Below are 27,288 nucleotides of genomic sequence, written 5' to 3'. Positions count from 1 at the left end.
TTCCTACTGTATGAGAAAAAGGGCATGTGAATATAAAATAATGAGCTTTTAACTTTTAGGTGACTGGTAACTAAAAGAGAACAGGATTCAGACAAATGTTGCAGATAGCAGATTCTCTGTGTTGAACATGACTTAAGCCATATATATATATATATATATATATATATATATATATATATATATATATATATATATCCTCCCTTGCCCTGCTATCCCTCCCCGAACTTACTTCTCTGCTCCTTTAATTATTCTTATAACAGGCAGGCATGTAGTACAAGCACACACATACACATGTACACGCACACCACAGAGTCATTGAGTTCATTTAGTGCTGCTCATATGTGTGTGTTTAGGCTTGGGATTGGATAGTCTATTAGGAGCTCATCACTGAGAGGTTTGATTCTCCTTCTCACAGCAGCCATTAATTTCCTGTAGCTTTTCACCGAGGGGAGCCATTTTGTGAGATTTTCCCCATTCATGTTGGCATTAACTGGTGTAATCATTTGCAAGTCTAACTTACATGACCAATTGTTGAAATTTAATTCAAAACATCAAAGACAGCCCATATAATACACTTCTTCAAACAGGTCCACACCTTCCGAATCCCTCCCAAATAGTTCTGTCAACAATATGAGCCTATTGTGGTCATTCTTATTCAAACCACCATATTCTACCCAATGTCCCTCATAAGCTTGTGGTCATATCATAATATAAAATGCATTTAGTCCAACTTCAAAAGTTTCTAGAGTCTTTCAGTCTCAGCACAGATTAAAAGTCTGAAGTCTAAGGTCTCTCCTGCGGTTCAAGGTAATTACTTAATTTTGACCCCCATTAGGGGCACAGCGACTGAAATCCAGCTGAGGAAACTTTAAATCCTATAGTTCTATTCTGATGTCAAGAAGCTTCAATGACTCTTCACATTCAGCTTTGATACCCATAATACACTTCTCTCTCTTGGGCTGGTTCTACTTCCTGTATGCAACTCTTCTTCTCAGATATCACATGGCTCTCTCTGTAACATTTTAGGAAATTAAAATTCAATCCAGGCTTCACTTTCTCAGCTTCATGCAATGGCTTCTTGAGGCCTTTGTGCAAGACTCTGCTGTCACATGCCTGGCCTCAGCGGATCTCCTTAACCATGAAGGATTCTACAACCCCATTACTCATGTATCATTTATGACTATATATCCAGAACCAGGTCTACTGATACTTGGTGAGCATTGTTCTTTAGTGTTCTATTCACAATAGTTAGGAAAGGGAAACGATTGAAAGTCCTTCCACTGATGAATGGATAATGAAAATACTGTACATATACATTATGGAAGGCTATTCAGTTGTAAAGAAAAATGAAATTTGTAGGTAAATGGATGGAACTTGAAAATATACCCAGTGAAGTAACACATGTTTATTCCCCAAATGTAGATTGAGATGTGAGTATTAAAGCTGAGTTCTCTTCAGAAATCAGAAAGATAAATAAGGAACGCTAGAGGGTGATGTATAGAGGCTACCCATTTCCATCATAAGGGTTAGCAGGCAAAGTCCTTATCTGCCTGGGAAGGACGAAGGTCTTAGAAATTGAAGCTATTACTCTGAGGCCAATGCTCTGGGTTCCAGTTCAGCCTCCACTGTATGACCTTGGAAAAACTTGGTATCTATATGTTTCCCTTATTTTTTCATCTGTAACAATAGTTGCAATGTATCTCAGTCCCGTGATGAATCAGTGAAGTGTTCCAAGAGAATGCTTTGAAGAGCACTGGTGTGAACTAAAACCTTACAGAGAATTAAGAGTATACAAGTGCCAGTGAGAGCTAATGGGGACGTTTAGGCATGTGTGCATACAGAGAGAACACAGTCCTAGTGATTCCTCTTTCTTTGCAAGTACTCTGTAAGCTGAACTGACACCCTGCCAGGAGTCACATGTGATATGCACTCATTAGTGATTTCTTCCCACATACCCCACAGCGTTCTATTGCTCTAACATAATTGGTCCTTCTTCAACTGCTCTTTGAGAAGCATGCTGATATGCCTGCAGAGTGGCTTGATTATTGAACACCTGAGCTTTCAGTGACTCCGTGCTGATAGAATGTTTTATCTGTAGTAATAGCTTCATCGTGCCACACAATGCCAGGAAGCACCCAGGTGCCCTCACGCTGCCTCACCAGAGCCTCCCTGGGAACTGGAGAAGCACTAGTGCTTTCCAGAAGCTTGTTTCTCCACGTGCTGTGATCTGGCCTCAGAATAAAGAGCCCTGGAGCCTGCCTCTTCTCACTTCGTGCTACCACATGGTGGGGGAGATGGATCACAGAGGCAGCATAAATGTCTGCATGGAGGGCAGCCAGCTGTTAATTACTGCATTATCTGCTTCTGGAAAACAGGCTATGGAGCCACCCCCAACACACACACATAAAACTTGATGAGATATTAACATTCAAATTACAGCACGCTTTACTTTTATTTTGTTTTAGAGGCGTGGAAATGTGTGAGACTGTTTCAAAATGCCTTTTGGGGAGGCTTAATAACTCTTCCAGCGTCTCTGTGGTCTTTTTCAATGTGGATACCTGCTGTCACTTCCCAAGCCCACAGAAGGGGATTTTAGCAATTACTGGGGCCCCAGGCTCTGGTTTCTCTAATTTCCTAGGCATGTCAGCTTGACAAATTTACCCAAATAAAAAGTAATACACAAGCTCTTCTTTTCTTACAAATTCCTTAACTGACTAAGTTATTTTTCCTTCCAATCCAAGAACGTGCAGCATGCTCAGAGGTGTCTTTTGTTAGGGAGTTGTAGAAAGCCCGGCCTCCTGCCATGGGGCTGGTCAAAGCCGGTTTTCTTTTAACAGTGAGTGGTAGCAATGTTTTCCTTCCAGGAAAACCTTTTATGTCTGCCCTACATGTTAGCCCTCTGTAACTCTTATAACTCTTATTACATATATATATATATTGAACAAAATATATTTTACTTCCTTTGTTCACCTTTCCTTAGCATTTCCTCCCTTCCTCTCCCACTTTTGAGCTCTCACAGTATGGTTTTTTTGTTTGTTTGTTTGTTTGTTTGTTTGTTTTGTTTCATTTTAAGGAATTATATATCTAATGTCAATAGAGATTCATTAGCTGGCACCATGTCTGCCTTACCCTATAGTCTGTGATAGTACTTACTCATAGTCACACCATTTGGTACTATTGAGCCAGTATTGCAGAAACAACCATTTGAATTGCTTGCTAAATTCGGCTGAGCTAGAAGTAACAATGATGGCATGTGAGGCAAAATAGTTTAAAGATGCTTACATTATTGATCTGTTCTATGCCAAAACATACCTGTATCTGAATGAATCACCAAAATATTGATTTAGTTAGAGTAACAACTGTCAGCTACTGAGTGTCATTTGTGCCAGGCTGGATCCTAGAGGCATTTCATAAACCTATTAATCTATGTACTAGTACATCTGTTGTCATGTGAGGACACCAAGGGTCAGAAAAGTTCAATTACATCAGAAGGCTGCGGGTCAGTTGCCTCAGTTAGAGAAAAGTAAGCAGTAGGATGCTGTGATAGTTATTCTTAATTGTCACCCTGACAGGATGTAGATTCACCAAGGAGACACGCCTTTGGGCATGCCCTTGAGGAATTATTTAGGTTAGGTTACTGGATGTATTATCTGAGGGTGGGACCATTCTCTGGGCATGAATCCTGAACTAGATAAAACAGGGAAAGAGAGCTGATGACTGGATTAATCACTGTGTGCTTCCTGAACCCAGAGGCAAAGTGTTCAGCTGCCTCCAGTTCTTGCCATGTGATCTCCTTGCCATTCTGGACTTATAGCTGTGAGCTGTAAACCAGAATAAACCCCTTTGTCTCTTAAGTTACTTTTGGCAGGCTGTTTTATCACAACAACAGAAAAAGAAAGGAAGACATGTGCTTTTATACACGTGTACGTATCTCTATGTATCAGTTTGTTGATTGAAAAGACAATGAAAGGCTGATTTAAGAAAGTGTTTCATGTGTTGTCAGGGGCAAGCCAGTGCAAAATCCACAGGCAAGTTGATGGCTTAGAAATGCAGTTGTGGTCCTGCTGAGGTCTTGAGTCAATATTCCTGAGGCAAGAAGACCAGAAACTCAGGTGGGACTTCAACATGACAGTTTTGGGGAGAATTTCCTCTTCAGAGGCAGCAAGATGGCTTAGTGGGAAAGCGGACTTGTGACCAAGGCTGCTGGCTTGAGTTCACTTCCTGGAATCTGCATGGGAGGACCATTTTAAGTAATTGTCTTCTGACTCCATGTGGGCATCCCCAGCAAAGTGCCGTTAGGGTTCATGGCCTGGGGCAGTTTCTGCTGATGTGACTACAGAAGCAGTCAGGTGAAGTACATGACCTTACTTTGGAGAGTCTGCCCAGAGACAAACAACCAAGGGCAGGCTTGGAGATGCTGTGGAGGAACCTGATTGTTAGCCTAAAGCTATAAAACATGCTCTCTCTTCCAGAATAAACAAGTTTGCATCCACTCGCCTGCCCTTGGTTTGCATTCATCCACCGCCTGGTGTCTGTGTGATGACTCTCATCCCCTTGTGCTGGATCCTCTGTCCTCACCTACTAGCTGGATCCTGGAAAGGAAGACCACAACTCCATACTTCTGTTATGGCATATGTGTGCCCATCTTAAGTTTATTTGAGAAATTCAAATATTGCTTAGTTTACATAAGACTTTCTATAAAGCCTTCAACTGATTTAATAGAACCCACTAACCTGATAGAAGGAGTTCTGCATTTCTCAAGGAATATTTATTTATGTGTTAATCATGTCTAAACAATTCTTTTACCAGCATACTTTGATAAAACCGGCATGACCTTTGGGTAAACAACAGGGAAATCAAGCCAGACAAAAGATACGTAAGTTTAGCCATCATGTTAAGATGCAGAATTTAAATCAAGTCTGCAGCCAATGACCTCTCTTCCCAGGATCACATTCAGATGTTGGTCCAGTGCCCCTGGACTTTGATCTATTATCTTTACTCTCTTCTAAGCCTCATCCCCTTAGAATCTGCTTGTCCTCATTGTGAAATCTCCCCAACTGTGACCTATTGGACTGTTTTCTTTCTACTGATGTTTTTCGCTCAGTGATTTTTGCTTACCTGGTTCTGAAATCTCTCATTCCCAGCACACATTCACTAACCCTCCTAATTCCACAGAGTGATCCCCGAAGCAAAGGGAGGAAGCTATAGGAGGAGTGCTGCAAGCCCTAAGACCTTAAGTGTGAACCTAAGTGAAATTCTCCAGTGCTTGGCTGTTCTGAGTAGTGTCGCACTCACGTCCTAAGGAAGGAGATGCTCATCACACTAAGTAGTGCTAGAGAAGCAGCTTGTTTCGTGGAAGCAAGTAAATTTTAATTCTGGTGGAATTTGAAGAACAGATTTATTTAAAATCAAGTATAATAAATTATTTGAAAGTTATCACAGGATAAAAATGCTTTTAAAATATTGCCTATTTGAACTCAATCTGGATCTTAATTGAATTATTCTTTCTCCTACATGATAGATGTCACTATATGTCTTCATCAACACAGGATTTATTTTAGAGTTGAAAATGCTTCTTGAGTAAGAGAAATATAGTATGATAATTAAGAGCTCAGATTTCAGGGGTCTGTCTGAATTTGAAGCCCAGACTGGCCCTGTCATATATTAGAGGTATGACCTTGGGAAAGTTAATTATCCTCTTTTCAACTTAGTGCCTTCATCTCTAAAGTGCTCATAAAATGGCATCTTTTATAGAGACTTCAAAGGATCAACAAATTACTCTAAGGGAAATACGTATCAGAATTCTGGCAAGTCTGAAGCACTATTATTACTACTCCAGTTGTCTCAGAGAGGCAAGGAAAGAACATCAGAGTGAACAGCATTGAGCGTGGAGGGACAACGATGTTCCTTCATGGCAACTGGGAGACAGAAGTGAGGATCAAACATAGTCCTTAAGGATGTGCCTATACTGACCTACCTTCCAACTCAGCCCTACCAACAAAGATTCCCACTAATGGCATACTTTAAAGTGCTTGACCTCTAAGATTTTCTCTGCCAATATCAGCCACCCTCTCTACATTTTAGATTGATACGATGTTCTTCCAAAGGTCACACCGACTTATCGAGAGACGATTGGCTCACGAGGGTGCTGACTTAATTAATGAACAACATTGATGGGTTCATAGTTTGATGACATTAGTGAGATGCTGGAAACCTTTGTTGGTGGGGCTCAGTTGGAAATTAGGTCACTATAGACATGTCCTCTTAGGGACTATATTTGTTTTTTTCTGCTTCCCAATTGCATTGAGGAAATGTCATTGCTCAGCTAAACTCTGTCTCTTTGATATTGACCCTTCAGACCCAAAGCAATGGAATTAGCCACCTGTGTCTAAGCCTACTAAGACTATGTGCCAAAAGAAATGTTTGCCTCTTTAAATGGCTTCTCTCAGGTACTTGGTCACAGCTGTAGAAAGGTTGACACAGTGATTTAAAGTGTTTTGACCTTTATACCAAATTACCCAACAGAACCTAGACCTTATCAACATCAATTACTGGGAAAAAAATACATAGAAAATATGGGTCTTTAAGGCTTTTTCACTATTTAGCATTAAGGCTTGTGAATAATAGTAATATATTTTTCAAATTATTGAGAAGATTGAGTTAAGGAAATATGCTAACAACAGTGTGAAGTGCTTTCTTCCTGCATTATCTACTGATGGAGCAAACCCATCTGGCTTCTCTAGGCTTGCTTTTATATTTGAGATAAGTATTCACATTCAAGTGCAGTGTAACAACTAACCTTATATTAGATAAACTATTTTTGATATATTACTAAACTTATTCATTTTTAGATTAAATAAATGAGAAGATGTTCCTTTGTGGTGTTTTAAAGGGGTGGCTTGTATGTATTTTAATAAGACCTGTATTAAGGAATAATTCATAAAACAAAATTTGCTTAGGATGTTTCACTCAGTGGGTTTTAGGATTTTGGCAGACATGCGCCATCATCACCACTGATTTCAAAATAATTCTGTCATCTTAGAAAGAAACCTCCTCCTCATTAGCAACCACTCCCTACTTTTCCTGCCTCAACCCAACCCTAGGAAATGCTACCTGCTGTCAGTCTTTATATAGTAGACTCTCATGGACTTGTTACATAGACAGAATCATAAGCTGTCTTTTTGACTGAATTCTTCAAGTTACTATTTATTATTACAAAGCTACAACATGTTTTAGCTCATATCAGTGTTACAATCTTAGTTTTGATGAATAACAACTCATTGAATCATATTACATTTGTCTACATATTTATCAGTTGGCAGAAATGAGATTTTCCCCATGGCTTATCTATGAATAATGTTACCATAATTATCAGTGTACTTTTTAGACACATACAAGTGTTCCCATTTCTTTTAAATACCAATGAGTGGAATACATGTACTTTTAAATTTAAAATATAATCACACCATTTCCTCTACACTCATTCATTTTTTGCTTTATATGCATTTTTATATTAATTACAGTTTATTCACTTTCCCAGCTGTAGCCCCCTCTCTTATACATTTATGTACCTCTACACTCATTCATTTTTTTTGCTTTATATGCATTTTTATATTAATTACAGTTTACTCACTTTGTATCCTAGCTGTAGCCCCCTCTGTCATTCCCTCCCAATCTCACCCTCCCTCTCTCATCTCCTCCCATTCCCCTCTCTAAGCCCACTGATAGGGGAGGTCCTCATCAGGTTTGGCTGCATTGTCTTCCTCTGTGGCCTGGCAAGGCTACTCCCCCTCAGGTGTGTGTGGTCAAAGAGCCCACCACTGAGTTCATGTCAGAAACAATCCCTGTTCCCCTTGCTAAGGAACCTACTTGGAGACTGAGCTTCCATGGGCTACATCTGGGTAGAGGTTCTAGGATATATCGATGAATGGTCCTTGTTTGGAGTATCACTCTCAGAAAAGACTCCTGTGCCCAGATATTGTGGTTCTGTTGCTCTCTTTGCGGAGATCCTGTCCTCGCCACTCTCCACTCATTCTAAAATTCATGAACTCCCCCCACCCTTTGCCTCTACCACCTGAGTGCTGGGATTAAAGGAGTACATATCATGCCCAGTGACTCTTTTTCTTTAATTATCATTGCATGTGTGTGTGTGTGTGTGTGTGTGTGTGTGTGTATGTGTGTGTATATGTGTGAGACCACAATATATAAATGCAACCTGCTAGATCTGTTCAGTGATGCTTATGTGTATATGTTATAGGGCTGACCGCTTGGTACTGTATTACCATTTAGAAGGCCTCATCCCTATGGAAGGCTAATTTTCATCTCTCAGAAGTTAATTGCCCATAGCTTTTCATATAAACATAGGGCCCCCTTGAGCTTTCACCCATCCATATCAGCATCTCAACTGGTGGTGTCATCGTTCAGGTCTTATTTAGGAAGCCATGTTGTTGAGATTTTATGGCTGTAGCTTCTGTGTCATATCTAGAAGACACATCACAGCAGATATTCTTGGTCTCTTGGCTCTTATCTTTTTTCTTCCCTTACTTATGCAATGTTTCCTGAACACTAGGTACAGGGGTTGTGTTGTAGACATATCACTGAGGCAGGCTGGGCCTCCTACACTCTGTTGTTTTCTGCAGTTTGATCAGTTGTGTCTTCCTATAATGATCTCTGTCTTCTACAAAGAGAAACTTCTTTGATGAAAGGTGAGATATACTAGTACCACTTTATGAAATCAAAATAATTTCTAATTGCATTCAAAATACTGTCCCCATACCCTGAGATAAGTATAGCTTCTAATACATGGTTGACCAAACAAGATCTGCTCAATTACAATACCAGTATAAATACCAGCATTAATACTGAAGACATCATAAAGCCACCCCCCTACATGAGCTGTAGTAATCCAATAGCTGTTGATATAGAAAGAATCAGACTTCTTTAGAAACAAGCCCTCTGACAGAAACTGCCAAGGTCATCTGGACTTGAGAGCCTTTCTTATCAAGCTGTCTAATAAATATAATGGACTGGATAAATTAAGCAACAAACACTTACTTAGCAGGCAGAGCCTGAAGATTTGTGTCTGGCTGAGGTCAGACATAGAGGCTTAGGAAATACAGAGCAAATATTTGAAGAGAAAAATGGCTAGTAGCTTTCAGTGACATCCAAGTTACCTGGGAAGATATTAGAGGGGGTGGCCATTTGCATGTGAATGAATTACCTAGATAGAGGCCTAAAAACTAGTAAATTATATTTATGGGGAATCACAGGGGCTTGTAATGGTGGCTTCAGAAAATAGGAGGTGAATTCTTCATGTATTCTTTTCTGTGTTTTAGAAAATTCTGAGCAACTTTTTGCTTGATTCTTTGTTAGAATTCTGCACCTTATCTACATTATCCTGGGCATTTGGGGGTTGAAAGATTTTTATCTTCTTTTTTATATTATTTATTATTATTATTATTATTTATTATAATTTATTCACTTTGTATCCAGCTGTATCCCCCTTCCTCATCTCCTCCCAGTCCCATCCTCCCTCTCTTTTTCTTAACTATATGTCCCTCACCTAGTGCACTGATAGGGGAGATCTTCCTCCAGTACTATCTGACCCTAACCTATCAGGTCTCATCAGGACTGCCTGGATCCTCTTTCTTTGTGGCCTAGTTAGGCACCTCACCAGGCAGAGGTGATCAAAGAGCTAGCCACTGAGTCCAATTCAGAGACAGCTCCCTGAAAAAAAGCTACACCACTCCTACACATATATCTGAGAGATGCTCAACCATAAAACAAGGACATTTGCTCAACTATGTTCATATCAGCTTTATTCATAATAGCCAGAATCTGGAAACAATCTAGATGTCCTTCAACTAAAAAATGGATACAGAAATTGTGGTACATTTCCACAATGGAATATTACTCAGCAATTAAAAACAAGGAAATCATGAGATTTGCAGGCAAATGGATGGAACTAGAAAAGATCATCCTGAGTGAGGTATCCTGATAGCAGAAAGACACATATGATATATACTCACTTATAAGTGGATATTAACAATATAATATAGAATAAACATACTAAAATCTCTAGTCCTAAAGAAGCTGACCAAAAAGGAGGATCCTAGGGAAGAGGTTTAATCTTCATTCAGAAGGGCAAACAAGATAGACATCGGAAGTAGGAGAAGGCAAGGAACAGGACAGAAGCCTTCCATAGAGGACCTCTAAAAGACTCTACCCATCAAGGTATCAAGGCAGATGCTGAGACTCATATCCAAACTTTGGGCAGAGTGCAAGGAATCTTTTTTTATTTTTATTTTTTATTTTTTACAATTTATTCATTATATGTTCCAATTGAAGCCCCTTACATCAACATCCTCCAGTCCCACCCTCCCTCCTTCTTCCCCCTATCCCCTGCCTCTAGTCCACTGAAAGGTGGAGTTTTCCACCATTACAATCTGCTCACAACTTGTTAAGTCTGGAATAAGGGGAGATACAAAGACCTGGAGGGTACAGGAGCTCTACAAGAAGACCAACAGAGCCAAAACATCTGGGCTCAGTAGTTCCTGCAGAGACTGATGAATCAACCAAGAACCATGCATGGAGAGGACCCAGACCCCCTGTTCAGATGTAGCCCATGGGCAGGCAACTCAGTATCTATGTGGGTAAGGGAAACTGGGAGATTTTAAATTATGATTCCCTTTCATTGGTTTCATGGATCTATTTAAATTACTCCAGCTCAATTTAATCATAGTAGACTGATTTTCCGATTTTTTGTGGAATGTTAAATTTAACTTCTGGAGGTATCTTCATCTATGATTTTAAGTTACACCACATAGTATGAAGATAAAAACAGAATGGCACTAGCATCAGAAAAGACACATTGATCAATAGACTAGAATTGGTGACCTACCAGTAAACCCAACCTCTAATAGATACCTGATTTTCAAAAAGCCAAAAATATACATTAAAAGAAAAAAAAAACATAATGTCAACAAATGGTGCTAGTCAAGATGTTTAGCAAGATGTAAAAGAATGAAATTAATCCTTATCTCTAATCTTGAACTATATTAGACTCCACATGGATCAAGGACTATGATATCCTGAATCTGACATGGAAGAAAGTAGGGTACATACTTGAACCTATAGGAACAGGAAAGGAATTTTTGAATAGGAAACAAGTAGCACAAGACACCACCATTTGAATGAATAGGCATCCTATGCATCTGATACAGGGTTAGTATCTAGAACGTATGAAAAACTCAGAAATTAAACATCAATTAAACACCCTAATTTTAAAATGTCGCATGAAACTAAACAGGATGTTCCCAAAACACTAAATACAAATGCATGAAGAACATTTTAAAAATATTCAACATCCTTAACCATCATGCAAATGTAAATCAAAACTGCTCTCAGATTTTCTCTATCATCTATCTATCTATCTATCTATCTATCTATCTATCTATCTATCTATCTATGTCAGATGCTAGTGTGGATGGGGGAAAAGAGACAATCACTGCTGGTAGGAGTACAAATTTGTGCAGCCACTATGGAAATTATTGTGGAGGTTCCTCAAAAAGCTAGAAATAGATTTATCATATAATCCAGCTATAAGCATACATCTTAAGGACTCTGTATCCCTACAGAGATAACTGCTCTATTTACAATAACCAAGAAATAAAAACAGCCTAGATGACCATCAACTTGTGAATGTATAATGAAAATGTTATATATTTACACGATGGAATATGTTTCATCTGTTAAAAATGTAATTAATGACATTTTTTGTTAAATAGATGAAACTGAGGGTAACCCAGACCCAAAAAGACAGATGCCACTTTTTCTCTCATACACGGATGTTAGTTTTGGATCTTTAGATGTATGCTTCTTTTGAAATTCACAGAGATCAGAAAACTTTAAGAGACTTTGGGGAGGAGAAGAATCTTTCAAGAAAAGGGACATAGAATAAAGGGATATAAAGTAGGAAAGAGAATAATGGAAGATGAAGGATTAAAATAATGGGACATAAGAGGGATGGCAGAATAGAGAGGAAGAACTATGATGATGGATAACTAGCATTAAAGGCTTTTTGAAAAAGCTGCATGGAAACCACTTACTGTAGATGCTTCTTAATATATAAATATACAGATATAAAAATTTTAAATGGCATTACTCTATAATGGAGGAAGACTGCTCCAAACAACTATGTGCTAGCAAATAAAAATTAGTCACCTCTTTTTGAGTTGTTGGCCAGTGCAGTCCTATAGATACTCATATATTGCAGGCTTCTCAATGTTCTTGGTTATCCACTGGAATCTGGTGGTAAAACCCTATTTCTGATGATATCACATACATGAAAATCATAGAACATGAAGAAATGAAGCTGCTATTCACCTGGAAACATCATTCCTGATGGCTATCTGTTATGCTGCTGAAAGGCACTATTCCCACAACTGAAAGAGAAAAGTAATCTTTAGTCTTATCCAGTTTTAACAACAACTATCCAAACAGGATATGCCCATTTGGGCAACAGTGGCATGAATGTTGTAGGGGTAATCAACCATTTTCTGCTTGGAGCTAATCCCTATTCAAAGCTGGCATTGTTAAATGGGACAAGAAGCTATTGATAGATAGGGCACAGGTCAGAGGGGAGAACCTAACATTTTTTGACTAAGTAGACATAATATTAAAATGACCCCTAATAACTTATTACTACCTGGGGATGGTAGTTAAAATGAAAATGGCCCCATAAGCTCATAAAGACTGGCACTATTAGTAGGTGTGACCTTGTTGGAGGAGCTGTGTCACTAGGGGAAGGGCTTTGAGGTCCCAGAAGCTCCAGCCAGGCTTAATGGCTCACTGTCACTTTCTGATACCTGCTGATTCAGATACAGACCTGTCAGTTACATCTCCAACAGTATGTCTGCCTGTGTGAAACCATGTGTCCCATCATGAGGATAATGAACTACTACACCAATGTAATGTTTTCCTTTATGAGAGTTGCTGTGGTCATGGTGTGTCTTTGCAGCAATAGAAACCCTAAGATGACATTTACCCATAGATCAGTCAGAATATATATGAACTCTAATCAAAGAAGTTTCTCTTCTCAATAGGCGGCAATTAACACAGATACTTTCAACTGGTCAAGCTGCAAAAAATAAGTACTTGTGGGGTCCTCAAGTCTTAATAAGACATACCTATCATATCTCTCTTCTCTAGGCTCGGGATTATTCACAGAAAAGGGACAGGAAGATTATAAGAGTTAGAGGTAGTGAATAACTTCAAAGGAGCAGTGTTCTCTGCACACAACAGGGCAGTGGCACTTGTGAACTCAGTGATTGTGACACTATACGTAAGACTTGTGCAAGCACAAGCCAGATTAAAATCACTGTATAGATAGAGGGTTGTGGGATTGGGGTGCCATTGTCATTCAATAACTACTGAGAGAGGCAGAGTCAGTCTTCTGTAATGTATGACCACTGGTAAGTCAACCACACTTCAGGGCACGCTCCAAGAGTAGTTGGGTAACACAAATTGGACTTGATAGTTTTTTTTTTTAAGATGAAAATTTAAAGTTGGGTGGATAAAAAGAACTTGGGATAAGTTGAAAGGGTAATATGATTAAAAAAGTATGCAATTTCACAGGACTTGATAAATATATTATTAACAGTTCTGAGCTTTATAAATATAACAAAGGAAGGTAATATCCCTTAAATTTCCACCAGGTTTGACAACTTGGTATGAATAGTCGGTTAGGGTGCTTATCCCCCAGGGAAGACCAAGTATCCCATTCTCAGCCCGTAGGTCTTCATCTAGGAGTGGGGTCATGGTAGACTTTCCTCATCTGCTTGGGCAGGTCAGTGGGTGTTGTGGCTGCTGAAATCATTCACATAGGAGCAACACCAAATTAACACACAGCAGATTGTATCTATATACTTATTCATTAATGTATAGGTAATAATAATTTTGTAACGGGCATGAATTTGAGTAGGGCAGGAAAGGTTGGAGGGAGGAGAGAAAAGGAGAGGGTGAAAGATGTGAATGCAACATGCATGCATAAAATATAAAAATAAATTTAAAATATTTTCTAAAAATGTTCTTGTGAGCTAGAAGGTGGCACATGCCTCAGTCACAGTACTCAGGCGACAGAGACAGATGGGTCTCTGAGTCCAAAGCTAGCTTGGTCTACAGAGTGAGTTCCAGGAAAGCCAGGGCTACAAAGGTGATAACAGAAAATAGAAGGATCAAAAGAACAAAGGAGATAGGATAAGGAAGAGCAAGACATGGAGTGAGAAAAAAGAGAGAGCTCTGAAGAATGAAAAGACGCACAATTTTGTTCATGAGAGTGTCTAAAGCCATCAATGAAACATCCTCTTCTATTTACATCACAGAACACTTGGTACTGAATTAAGAAGAGGAGGTGATAGAAAATTTTATTGGTGTTATTGTTATTATTATTATTGCTGAATAATTGAGCTGAAATGTATAATTTTATGTCAATAATCCTCAGTCAAGTCACAGTACACTGGGTTATTCACAATAAATTCCTATGATAGTTAGCATAAAACGTCTTGCATACAGGCGTGTATTTATGAAACAGTAAAACCACACCAAATCCTAAGAGCCACTACAGGTTGAGTATTTCTTATTTGAATTGCTTAACAACAGAAATATGTCAGTTTAGTTTGGATCTATCAATATTTAAATATGCATAATGAGGTGTACTGGGAATGCAACCCAAGTCTAAACATGAAATTCATTGTTTCATAAGGTTCCATTGACACCTTCTGTACAAACCCCACTGGTGGCTTCATATAGTATTTTCAGTGCCTGTGTTACGTGGCTCATCACAGAGGGTCAGGTGTGGAAGATTCCTTTCAGGGCACATGTTTGTATTCAAAATGTTTCCAATTTGGGAGCCCTTTTCAGCATTCCTCTAGGGTCTTCAACATGCTAGACAAGCCCTCTGAGTGTTTTCATTTCATATTTTTGGATGAGATATATTCTGCTTTTATTCACTAGAAACACTCTGCAACTGAGGCGTATTCTCTGAGGAAGACAATTTGCTATTGGACATTAGGGGAAGAAATGCCAGTACCTGAGAAGAATATTATGGAATGAGAATGGGAGGATGGGGAGGTGGGGAGGGCAATTACATAGATGTTGCAGGAAGGATGAAAAGCAGGCAGAGAATCAGCCTAGTGTGGTGGAATAGAGACTTGAGGAGGTACAGTACATAGCAGATACCAGGCTCAGAATGACAAGTTCACAGCAAATTGCTAAATGGCAAAACTTTAAAAAAAATTATTTATTTATTACAATTTATTCACTCTGTATCCCTGCTATAGCCCCCTTCCTCATTTCCTCCTATTCCCACCCTCCCTCTCTCATCTCCTCCCATGCCCCTTTCCAAGTCCACTGATAGGATAGGACCTCCTCCCCTTCTATCTGACTCTAGCTTATCAGGTCTCAACAGGACTGGCTGCATTGCCTTCCTCTATGGCCAGGCAAAGGTGAACCAGGCATTGAGCCAGGCATTGAGTTCATGTCAGAGACAGTCCCTGCCCCCTTACTATGGAACCCACTTGGAATCGGAGCAGTCTGTGGGCTTTCTCTAAGCAAATGACAGCCTACAGATTGGGAAAAGACCTTCACCAACCCTACATCTGACAGAGTATATAAAGAACTGAAGAAGTTAAGTAGCAACAAACCAAGTAATCCCATTAAATGGCAAGACTTAAAAAGCATGCCAGGAATGGGAGGACAATGGACAAGAAGCCATGAATGAGAAGGACGTGAGCGAGTGGTCAGTAGACTGCAGAAGGTCCAGGATATATAAGAACCTAGAAGAACCATTTAAAGCTAGTACCATGGGGTTATAGTCCTTACAAAGATCAGAGACAGGGTAGGGTGGAACAAGAGCTAGCTGATTTCTGTTATTTGCCCAATGTGTAAAGTATGTAGAACAGGAGACAACACTGAAGGAAGATGTATAATAAAAGAAGCAAGCTTAGAAAAGAAGTGAGGCATGGAGATGTTCCAAGTTGAACTCATTGTAGTCGGTTAATGGGGGAGATATGAACACACAGAAATGAAGAACAGAGCTGGAGGGAGGCCAATGTGAGAGCAGAGTAGAAACAGCTTGTGCCATGAGCCCAAGTGTATGAATCAGCATTAGAAAGAAAAGAGAGGACAGACTATATTTCCTCTCTCTCTGCAAAAATATTTTAAATATTGCCATTTGAATGTCTGCGCAGAACTGAGCCCATGTAAATATTTGTGTTTTTAGTTCTTCAAAGGCATTTGCACACTGACACTTGAGTTTCCTGAGATGACAAACTTTAAGGGTACTTAGTTCTGGAACTAACAGTGAATTTTGGGTTTAAGAGAGAGAGGAGAGGGAGGGAGAAAAAGAAAGAAGAGGAATGAGAGAGAGAGAGAGAGAGAGAGAGAGAGAGAGACAGAAACAGAAATAGAGAGATACTGACAGTGATAGAAAGCAAGGCCTGTAGAAATCTGTCCATGATGATGTGAGGAGTCTGGATATACCCATGAGGGAGGAAGTAGGTATACTTCCTGGGATCCACAGAGCTCTGTCAACTTGAGGTCATGAGCTGTGGATCAAAGGCAGAGCGGTGTTATTAGAATGAAATCCATAGTAAGATGCTTTGTATGTATTTCTTAGTACTTGGCACAGCACTTACTAATAAAAGAATGACTGTATAAAAGCTTATTTATGCTTGTATCTAATAAATTGTGACAGCGGCTATGGTGAGCCCTTGATACAAATGGAAGACCAGGAAAATCCAGACATCTTGTATCTCTGACAACATAGTCGTTGGACCAGGGCGCTGTAAATACGTGCTCCTAGGTAGCATAAACAGCTTCTGAGGGACAATGAGAGAAAGATGAGTGCTCAAACCCTGGCTGGTGTTTTTGTGACTTATGCTTTGTGATGGTGCCAAGAATCAGCAAAGGGAACTACATTAGTCAGGACTCTAGAGGAAGAGAACTGAAAGATGATAGATCTTATCATCACATATTCATATACATATATGTGGGATTTATTAGAGTGGCTTATAGGCTGTGGTCAAGCTAGTCCAACAGTGTTTTCCTCCTGATCAAAAGTCCAAGAATCTAGTAGTTCAGTCTATGAGGCTAGATATCTCAAATGGCCTTCAGTGTACTCCAGAACTCTAAAGACCTAGGCTAGTGAAGCAAGAATGAGGGCCATTGGCACTGAGAGAGATGCTGGATCTGGCATGGCTCCAGTGACATACCCCCTCTAAGAAGGACACACCTACTCCAGGGATACAACTCGTAATACTTTCAAACAGTTCAACTGGCAAAAACATATATGAGACCATGGCATTCGGATTCAAGCTTCTACAAGGTCACAGTGCGAGCGCCTGTAAAATGCTGATTCATACTCTCTTAATGGTTTGCTGTGAAGAGGAACTGATATAGAAATTGTAAGGTCTTTAGCACAGTATGTGGGAAAATTTGGGCTGTAGACAACAGCCTTGTTTTGACTTTCTTTCAACTGGAACAGCATGGGGTAAAATGTACAGTGTTTACAGAGTCCTGGCTAGTTCCAGAGGTGAGTACACTATGTTGATTATGACAGCTCTGTGACTTAAAGAATATGATTGATCGTGAAGATAAACTCCAGTGCTGTTGGCCTGGATCAATACACATCAGGAGTAATGATGCATTGACTTCTGGGTAATGAGAGAAAGTTATGGTGTTGTGACTATATTATGGCTTTTTGGACTCTTTATTGCTTTCTCCGTGCATTAATATAATAAGAAGCATGAATCATTTGCTTCTGAACTGCAAGAAGCTGCAGGCTGGAATGTTGATCATTTTATGCCAGGAAGTCATTTCTGAAAGAAAAACAACCAGGACAGTGCTATGGCATTTACTGACAAGTCCTTTAAATTTTTAGCTTCCCACATGGGGTGGAGGTATTTGTCTCTGGGATAATTTGGCTCCTGTTTGGGAAGAACACAGTGCTAGGAAGAAGGCACATGGCCAGCTTAAAGGGATAAATAAACGGAAAGTTTGCAAGAGTGAATTATCCCATAAAACATTTCCTTTTTGTGCCAACTATATTCCAGACTTTGTCTTGACATTTTTATAATTTATTTTTTTATTAATTACATTTTATTCACTTTGTATCCCAACTGTAGCCCCCTCCCTTGTCCCCTTCCAATCACACCCTCCATCCCTCTTCTGGTGGGCCTGTCCCCCAGTCCGCTGATAGGGGAGGTTCTCTTCCCCTTCCATCTGATCCTAGTCTATCAGGTCTCATCAGGAGTGGCTGTGTTGCCTTCCTCTGTGGCCTGGTAAGGCTGCACACCCCTCCTGAGGTAAAGGTGATCAAAGAGCAGGCCACTGAGTTCGTGTCAGAGACATTCCTTGTTCCTATTGCTAGGGAATCCACTTGGACACTGAGCTGCCCTGGGCTACATCTGTGTGGGGTTCTAGGTTAGCTCCATGCATGGTCCTTGGTTGGAGTATCAGTCTCAGATACCCTGTGCCCCCAATTTTTTTCTCTCCTTGCTGAGTGCCTGTCCCCTAATATTCTCTAATAATGTTTAGATCCTACATGTTATTAAGACCATCAAGTTAGTATAGCATATAGTCAAATGCATCAATACTTGGGAAGCAACATGAGAAACAGCAACTTGTTTGGATATTCTCAGAGGTCAGGGTCTTAAAATAGGCTTGAAGAACAATGGGTATTCCTTGGATTTTCCATACCTCAAATTATTAATGTTTAACCTGCCAATAAAAAATTGTATCTATATTCTACTTATGGCAATAATATATAATTTTGATGTATGTGTGCATGCATTCTGAAATGATTGAATCCTGCAGATTCCCTTATGTTGATAAAAAAAAATCAAGATTTTCTCCTTTAGTTACAGCTGATCATGTTCTATTGAGGCCTTTGTTCAGTCTATAGTCAAGTTATAATTTTTGATACTAAGCTGCATGAGTGTTTTATGTTTTGGATATTATCCTCTTATCAGATGAATACTTCATAAATACCTTTCCTAGTCTGTAGGCTGACTTTAATTTTGCTTATTAATGATGGCAAAACCACTGGGATTTTTTTGTCATAAAATATTAAGTAACATCTTTTCATCTATGAAGGCTTTCATCAAGTTGTTGGTCAAATGTGTCATAGAGACCACAAAATTAGCATAGGCTTTTAACATTATTCTTTGTTGCTTCAGGAGTGAACCTATCACTATTATTTGGTTAAATTCTATAAAACTGACCTCTAAATTCCCACCTTTCTGTTGGTAGTTTAGTGCTTTTCCCAGACCTCATCAGAGAAATTTCTTGTGTTATGGGTTGTGGTCAGTACAGAAACTCACAACTGATCAGAGTGTAGAGTGGAATGCTCATCCACAGATTGTATATCTATGTCACACCCACTTCCCAAGGCTCAAGGAACCATAGTGGAGGAAAAGATGGAAAGCTTTTAAGTGTTAGAAGTTGGAGAAGAGTAGAATAAAACAGTGACTTCTGGACATGACAGGACCATTGGCCTCATGAACTCTAAGCAACTGTGGTTTCCTCTCAAGATCTTTAGAAGTTCAAAGTAGTCAGCATTCTAGCATGGAGTGGGAAGAGGTTGATGAGCCTCACCTGTAATTAAGAAGCCATGGACAGTTGATTACTGGAAGAGTCAGTTTTCTTTAAGGGTGTGGCCCCTAGTAGTCAATCCACTCTCCCTCTATGAGGTGACTGTATAGTAAGTATATAGTAAAGAGTTCATAACCAGAGAGTATATGTACAACACAACTTAAGAGTTGATGGATTATCTAGAGAAAGAGAGAGAGAGAGAGAGAGAGAGAGAGAGAGAGAGAGAATATTAAGTTGGTTTAGGGAGATAAGGATCCTAGAGGAATTAGGGGAGAAACTGGGAACAAATATGATCACAATACATTGTAAGAAAATGGTATTAGAATAACATTTAAAACAAATATTATGAATAAATAACGCTAAAAATTCTCAGAGATAAAAATCCTATAAGCTCATGTGGCAATGGTAAAGACTTTTATCAATGGCCAAAGGTACCATGGATTTCAAGAGTGCATTATAGGGAAAATGTAGTTAGGAAGAGCTCTGTGCACACTGTGGAGTGTAGCTCTATATAGAAATCCCCTGAATGAGCAGGAGTTTTGTTTTGAAGAAAAAACTCCCAATTCTGATTTTTTTAAATTTCATTTCTGGATGTCTCCGTACTACTCTGTCTTTGGGAGGAGAGAGGGCACTCTTGGAAGTCCTGAATGTGATGTGGTGATCCTTCTCCTCTAACTAAGTTCTTTAATTCTGTCCCTTTGTCTTGATTTGGACTTTCATGTTGAATCATCTATTTTCCATGCTCCTTCTAATTAATTTGCTAGGCTAAATTAGTGCCAAATAAATAATGAGTTTCCAAATTAGCTGACACCATAATGGAACAAAGATTTAATTAATTTACTAGCAAGGGTCTCTACAGACAATTGTATGTTTATAGCATAAAATGATGGTATTTATTAATGTTGAAACTTTTCTTAATTTAACTGGATGCTTTAATAACCAGACTTTAATATAGAAATCCTCTCATTTCCATCAACATAGTAGGCTTCGAATCAAGCCAAGAACTCCCTGATACTACATTTAATTTCCTATGAAATAGTTGATTCATTTTATTTAGCATGCATATGTTGCCTATGGGTTCACAATGGTTTTTAGAAATTCTTTGCTGATATTGCAGTACAATAATTATACACAAAAATCTCTGGAATCTTCCTTTCACTGGACTTCGAGACTGAAAACTTTCTTCCATAGCAGGCTTTATGTCAAGTATTATATCATAATTCCGTATTTTGTCAGGTTCTTCAACTTCTCTAATTGGATCTTTTTATATATTAGTAATTTGCAAAAGCCTCTGGGTGACAGGGACTGTTCGACAACTTGGTGTGGAGGAGTTCATTTGATGAATATATCATTGGATAAATACGTACCAGGAACTCTAATTCCTTCTGTCTAAAATATCGGTAGATATTGCAGAATATTTTCTTTCATATGAAGTCCATTGAATTTTTTAGAAGATCAATCAGATGTAGGTCATAAAAACACCAGGTTTTATACAAAGAATTAAAAACAATGTAATCTTCGTTAAACTGCCAAACTCCTTGAGGAAACTACAAAATAAGGATCTTATGCTTTATTTATTGATTTATTTAATATTTCTATTCCACCCTTTATAGTGACTTATCCAGCATCTCTACATGGAATAGAATAACTCTACATCACCTGCCAAGTGTATTGACAGTAATAAGAAAAATGGTTTCAATCATTTTTATCATCAAATCATGAAACATACTGAATCATTTTTCCTATATTTAATATATTTCCTGAATTGAAAAAGCTATTCTATGTTGGTCCTGTCCCAGAAAATTCAGGTCTTAAGGTGTTGTAGGGACATGAGAAAGAAAAAAAAAAAAAAAAAAACTGAAAGCATAAGGTAACATTTCATTTCCCCTTTGCTGTGAAATACTTACCTGTTTCATACCTATCTGTATTTAAATTATGTTCTTTTATTGATAGTAAGAAGGTGAAATAATTCTTCAGATATCTTTTTTTCAGAAGCTTTTGGGTTTTAAGAAAAAAGTGGTCACAGGATCAACAATACAAAAAAATGGGTTTTTAGATGATTAATGATTATGATTTGAATTATGAGAATTACAAGAAGAGAGGGAAATGGGTGTGTGGTTAGGGATCAGTCTTGTATTTCTAGGAACAAAAGGAAAATATAAAAGAGAGAGCTTAAGAATTAGAGGGAAATGCATTAGCAAAGGACCAGAGTTGGAGAAAAAGGGTTTATTATTATAATTTGACTTCAAATTTTTGAGAAGAAAGGTTTTCTTGAGTGTGATAAGGGTAGGGGTCAGCTGAAGCTTCAAGAGGGGCACCAGTCCATGTAGAAGCTAAACACATCAGGGTCACAGAGAAAGAGAGGCTATAGAGAAACTTGTGGGGAAACTGTTGGTTTGAGAACAGAGGACAAGGGAATTGTGCGGGTCTCTCTGCATCTGCTTATGCTCACATGTGTCAACATGAAGTCTATCAGAGACTAATGGTCAGTGCTTTAATTTTACTGTCTGAAGCTTAGACAGGTCCCTCATTGAGATAACTCTAAACCCTGGCAATAAGCCTTCTGAAAGCATCACTTTACAGTGTTAGCAAGTTGGCAGACACCAATTCACTAGCCTAACCCCAAAGATAAATAGAGTGAGGGCTGTAGAAACACAAAAGAATAAGGGAATACATGCATGTTAAGATGAATGAATCCAGTGGATGGCTGAGAAGGAGGGGGGATGGGATTTGCTCAGGTTTTAAGATTGTGGAACAGAAATGGGCAAAACTACACCAACAATTCAAACCTAGCTCCAGAAATTATTGGTGGTTTGTGTAGTCAAGAGAAAGGAGAATAAAGAGTAAGTAAAGATGACTGCTGTGAATAGTTGAAGGTAATGCTTTGTTGTATGATGAGGATTTTTAACATATTGTCTGGTATGCAGAACAAGCAAAATTGCAGGCAAAATTCAAACACAGGGTTGATGCTTTCCTAAATCCTCCATATAACCCTTCTCTGACTGCATAAGAGAATATATGTTTATAAGCATGTCTCACCATGTCACACTGTGGGCTTTGGGCACACATGCATTCTAAGTATTTAAGCTAACACATAAGTCTAGTAAACTGTTAAATATATTCCGTACTTGTATCCCGAGAAGTGTACTTTTTACAAAGCCAGTTTGGAACTAAGAACTTAGACTGTAGACATTCATACCAAGATCTGCAGCTCAGAACTTTTTCCCCACCGCTGTTTCTAGTCTGCAGACTCTAGTCTATACAGCCAGCCTTTATGTAACCCTTCTTAGCTGCCCATTGGTCTCCTTTTGTCTATGGAGATATGTCTGATCATCAACAGACATCTGTCTTAAAGAGATAGATGATAGATACATATACATATATACATACATACATATATATACATACACAGAGATACATACATACATACATAGAGTTAGATAGAAGATAGATACATACATTCATACATACATACATAGAGCTAGCTAGATGATAGATAGATAGATAGATAGATAGATAGATAGATAGATAGATAGATAGATAGATAGATTTTACAACCTACAAATAATCTCAGGAGGGTCTTGGTGGGAACTTCAGATTCCAAAAAGTTCCAAATTGATTCTAGAAAGAGGACTGATTAGTGGTGTGCACTTTATGGGACACACTTGCTTGGTCTTTTGGGCTTCTCATTCCCTTCGAATGGGCACAGACAAAGTAGGTCCTGGGACAGAAAGAGTTATCATTGCTTGGGTGTGAATCAGGTTAGCACTGTGCAATGTTAGCCTTGATAGTAGTGGTGACAAGAATGGCTTTATCTGCCTACTTCTGAAAAACCATTTTCACTCAGGCAGCACTCTTTGCTCAACTCAGAAGGCTGTAGTTGAGTGGCTTTCAGACCATTCCTAGGCCTCCTTATGCCCTTCCTCCTCCCTCCTCCTGTTTCTCCCCCTTCTCTTTTTCCTCCTCCACCATCTTCTCTTACAATATAAGCTAAATTACAGGTGGTGTTAGTGTTCTATTGCTGTGAAAAGACACCATGGCCATGCCAACTCTAATAAAAGAAACGTTTCATTAAAGCTGGTTTACAATTTCAGAGTTTTAGTTCATTATCCTCATAGCAGAGAGCGTGTTGGCACTCAGGACAACACAATAGCTGAGAGTTCTACATCCAGATCCACAGGCAGCAGATAGAGGGAATCTGGGCTTTGCATGGGGTTTTGTTGTTGTTGTTTTGTTTTTTTGCACCTCAAAGCCAATCCGCAATGACCTTCCTCCAACTCGTGCACACCTTCTCATCTGCCCAGGTAGTGCCACTCCCTGATGACTAAGCATTCCAACATATGAACCTATGGAGGACATTTTTATTCAAACCACCATGCACAAAAAGAGAAAGAACATTCCAAACCATGCACCAGTTTAACCCAGTAGGTGTATTCTAATTTCCTTTTAATGTTGGGGCTATGCTGACTACACAGGAAGAGCTGTAATCTTCTCAGCAGATGCTTTAAAATGAGCCAGGAAGAAAAGAACAAAACTCATTTTATTGTAAGCCAGCCTGCCAGCATCCTCTCTGGAATCCGAGCCAATAATTCATGCAGAGTGATGTTACTTCTTAAATTGTTTCATGACCTTCCTTCTATACCCATCTTGAGAAATAGCCCAAGTTCCAAGAAGCTTCAAAATTGAAAAAAAAAAGCCTAAAACACAAGGGCCTCACTGTACGAAAACCCATCATATCAATGCCTTTTACCAACGTAACTTACAAGAATGTCTTATTACTTAAATCAACACAAATTGGACAAGAAAAACATTTTAATTGCTTTTTGATATTGACATACATAATGCAGGCTGCGCTCAGAATACACAGACCGCTGGACTCCTGTATTCTATTCAGGGTTCATTAGCAGTCTGGAGAGGCCAAGAGACAAAATATATATGGTATAAAACTGGTCAGAGAGCCTATGAGAATTAGAATATTTTCTTAAAATATGATAAATGATAAAAATCTCAGGATAAATTTCACCTAATCACCTTGCTTCTGGAAACATAATAATAGATACAGAAATAGAAGCCAAAGAAGAAGCTTTAAAACCATGGAGTTTCAAAAACCTTCCACAAAGTTGTCATAGTAATAGTGACTAATAAAATTAATCTATTTTGTATTAGAAAGAAGTCCTATTACTAAATTGTAGATACCAGTTGCTGAAAATCCTGGTGTATGATTTATCTTGTTCTTAACAACAGTGAGAAATTAACTCATTTTTTCATGATCAATAGGTCATTAAAAACTGCATTAAAAACAGAACAAAATCATTTATCTAAATATATATTTAGAGACAAAAATATTAATGAAACTAAGTCCCTTAACAGATTTACCCATTTCTCCTGTATGGACACAAACTGCCACTGATGTTTAGATGCTACAGGAAGCGATAATTCTGGTAGTAGATGAGGCTTTAAAGGTATTCTACCTTTATGATCCTTACATTCTGACTGATGATGTAAAGAGGCACCTCTCAGATCTTCACGTGCATTCTAATCCCCCCAGGGGTCTTTTTAAAATGAAGGTTTGGTAGATATTGGATGAGATCCAAGGTTCATATAAACTCACTCCTGGCTGATATTAAAATCTGATTTCCTATGTCTTTTAGTGGCAAAGCCCCAGAGCCTCGTGTCAAAATACAGATGCTGAAGTGTCATTTTCAGAGAGTCCAACTTAGTTCAATAAGCTTAAAACCCCCAGCTCCACATTTGAGGAACTGATGCTTGAAGCAGAGGAGCCATGTGATGGGAAAAATCATAGTGGTTTAGTCAGAAGTAGACCAAAGGCCACCTAGTCCCAATCCAACACCCTTTCACCTTGTTGTAATCCTCATCCCAAAGGTGGGAATCTTCTGTGCTCTATAGACAAGGATGCCCCTTGGGCAGCAGTGAGGGTTCTGTGGTAGAAAGGACTTCATAAGGGAACATCGTAGTTTGTTGTTTTCCATTCTGAAATTAGCAAAATCTTCATCTTTGCATTTGTATTTGGCCACTAAAATCCTATACAACTTTAGTAGCCGGGAAGGGTTTGTAGTCTGAGTATATTCATGATCTTGCTTCCTGTGGCTTCTCTGTCTCCCTAGGTAATTATAAGGCTGCCTGCTATCCATTGATGGTGCTTTCCTCAGCCTCCTGTGTAGGGTAGGTTATAATAGTTAGATCGCCTTTTTTATATTACCTTTTGGAGGATTAATCCTGCAAAGAAAATTCAGAGTGAAGATGTAGGAATTATCTTCAAGGCTCTGGTTTTCTTAATTTCCACTGTGTCCACATGATGGCACTGTTGGCTTCCATTTCCAATTTGCTCCTGTTGCGTTACTGACTATGAGCCAACTGGCCTCATTAACATGGCTGGTTGCCTGAAAACGGAAGTGCTGCTCTTCCTGTTAGAAATATCTTGTCAAGGTGCTGCTTTGCATAAAGAACTGCAATCTTTCTTCTGCTATCAAAGGATAAAGAACATCCTTGAAGTGCATTGATAGGTTCCCTCTATTTTTTTTTTTCTTTTATTTGTGAACCGCCTAGTCTACCACACGGATGAGACTGCACAGGGGCATCTTTAGGAATAACTGTCTATCTGTGCTTTGAAGTCAAGAGGTATGGCCCCAGCCAGGCTTATTTGCTAATTTTTAGGACAATATGAAGTCTCCTTGCTATTAGACACCACTAAAGGTAGGAGCCCAGGGAGAGCTTGCTGAGCAGAAGAACCCAGGGTATGGCCACTAGGCTGTTTAGCAGGACACAGCCTCAGATAGGCAGGTGATGTTAGTCCCCTCAACAAAAATGGTGTCCGTGTTTCATCTGTGAAGAAATTCATTTTTGGTGTCTTTTTAAATACATTCAGGTAATTTCCAGTCACACAAAGCTGGAAGTAGAGGAACTGGCCTGACCACCATGAAGAAACACAAGTGACAAGAAAAAACTACTGGAATTTTAAAACTGACTACACATGACACAGAGCAGGTTTGATAGTAGGGGGTCAGGGCTTCTGTTGGAATAAATCAGTAAACTAGTAAAGATCTGTATCTAAAGTGATCTATAGTAATTACAGAGTATCAAGACTGAAAAAAATTCCAAGGATGATGAAAGGCCCCTGCACCCTAAATCCTTTGCAACTTTTTTTTTCAGTTGTGCTCATAAACTCTCTGTGATTTGTGTTGTCTGTGAAGGGTTTGTGCTGTGCAGCTATTTCCTCTGAATTTAAACATTTCCTCCCAGAGAAAGTGTCTTTTCATCTCAGACAGTAAAGAATGTTAAAAGAGTCTGGAAGTGTCGGGAGCCGCTCCCGCCATTGCAAGATGGCACCGGCTTCCTGTTTCCTGGTTCTTCTTGCCTGTGCCGCCCTGCGCTTTACGCATGCGCAGCTTTATGTTGATGAGGGTTTAGGCTGCAATCCAATTGCCAGCCATATACTGATGAGGACTCGAGCAGAGCACCAATTACAGACGGACAGGTCGCCTTGCTGGCTATTTAAACGGGGCGCTGCCAGGGGTCTGGGTCCTTCACCATCTGCAAGAAAGAGCTGTACAATAAACTTGCCGCTGAAGAAATCCTCGGTTGTTGCGTCGTCCTTATCGGCAAAGGCCGCGCGCGACA

This window comes from Psammomys obesus, unplaced genomic scaffold, assembly GCF_907164565.1.
Source record: "Psammomys obesus unplaced genomic scaffold, mPsaObe1.curated_primary_1811, whole genome shotgun sequence".
Taxonomy (NCBI): Eukaryota; Metazoa; Chordata; class Mammalia; order Rodentia; family Muridae; genus Psammomys; species Psammomys obesus.
The sequence above is the reverse complement of the archived record's forward strand: the minus strand, read 5'-3'. Positions refer to the sequence as shown.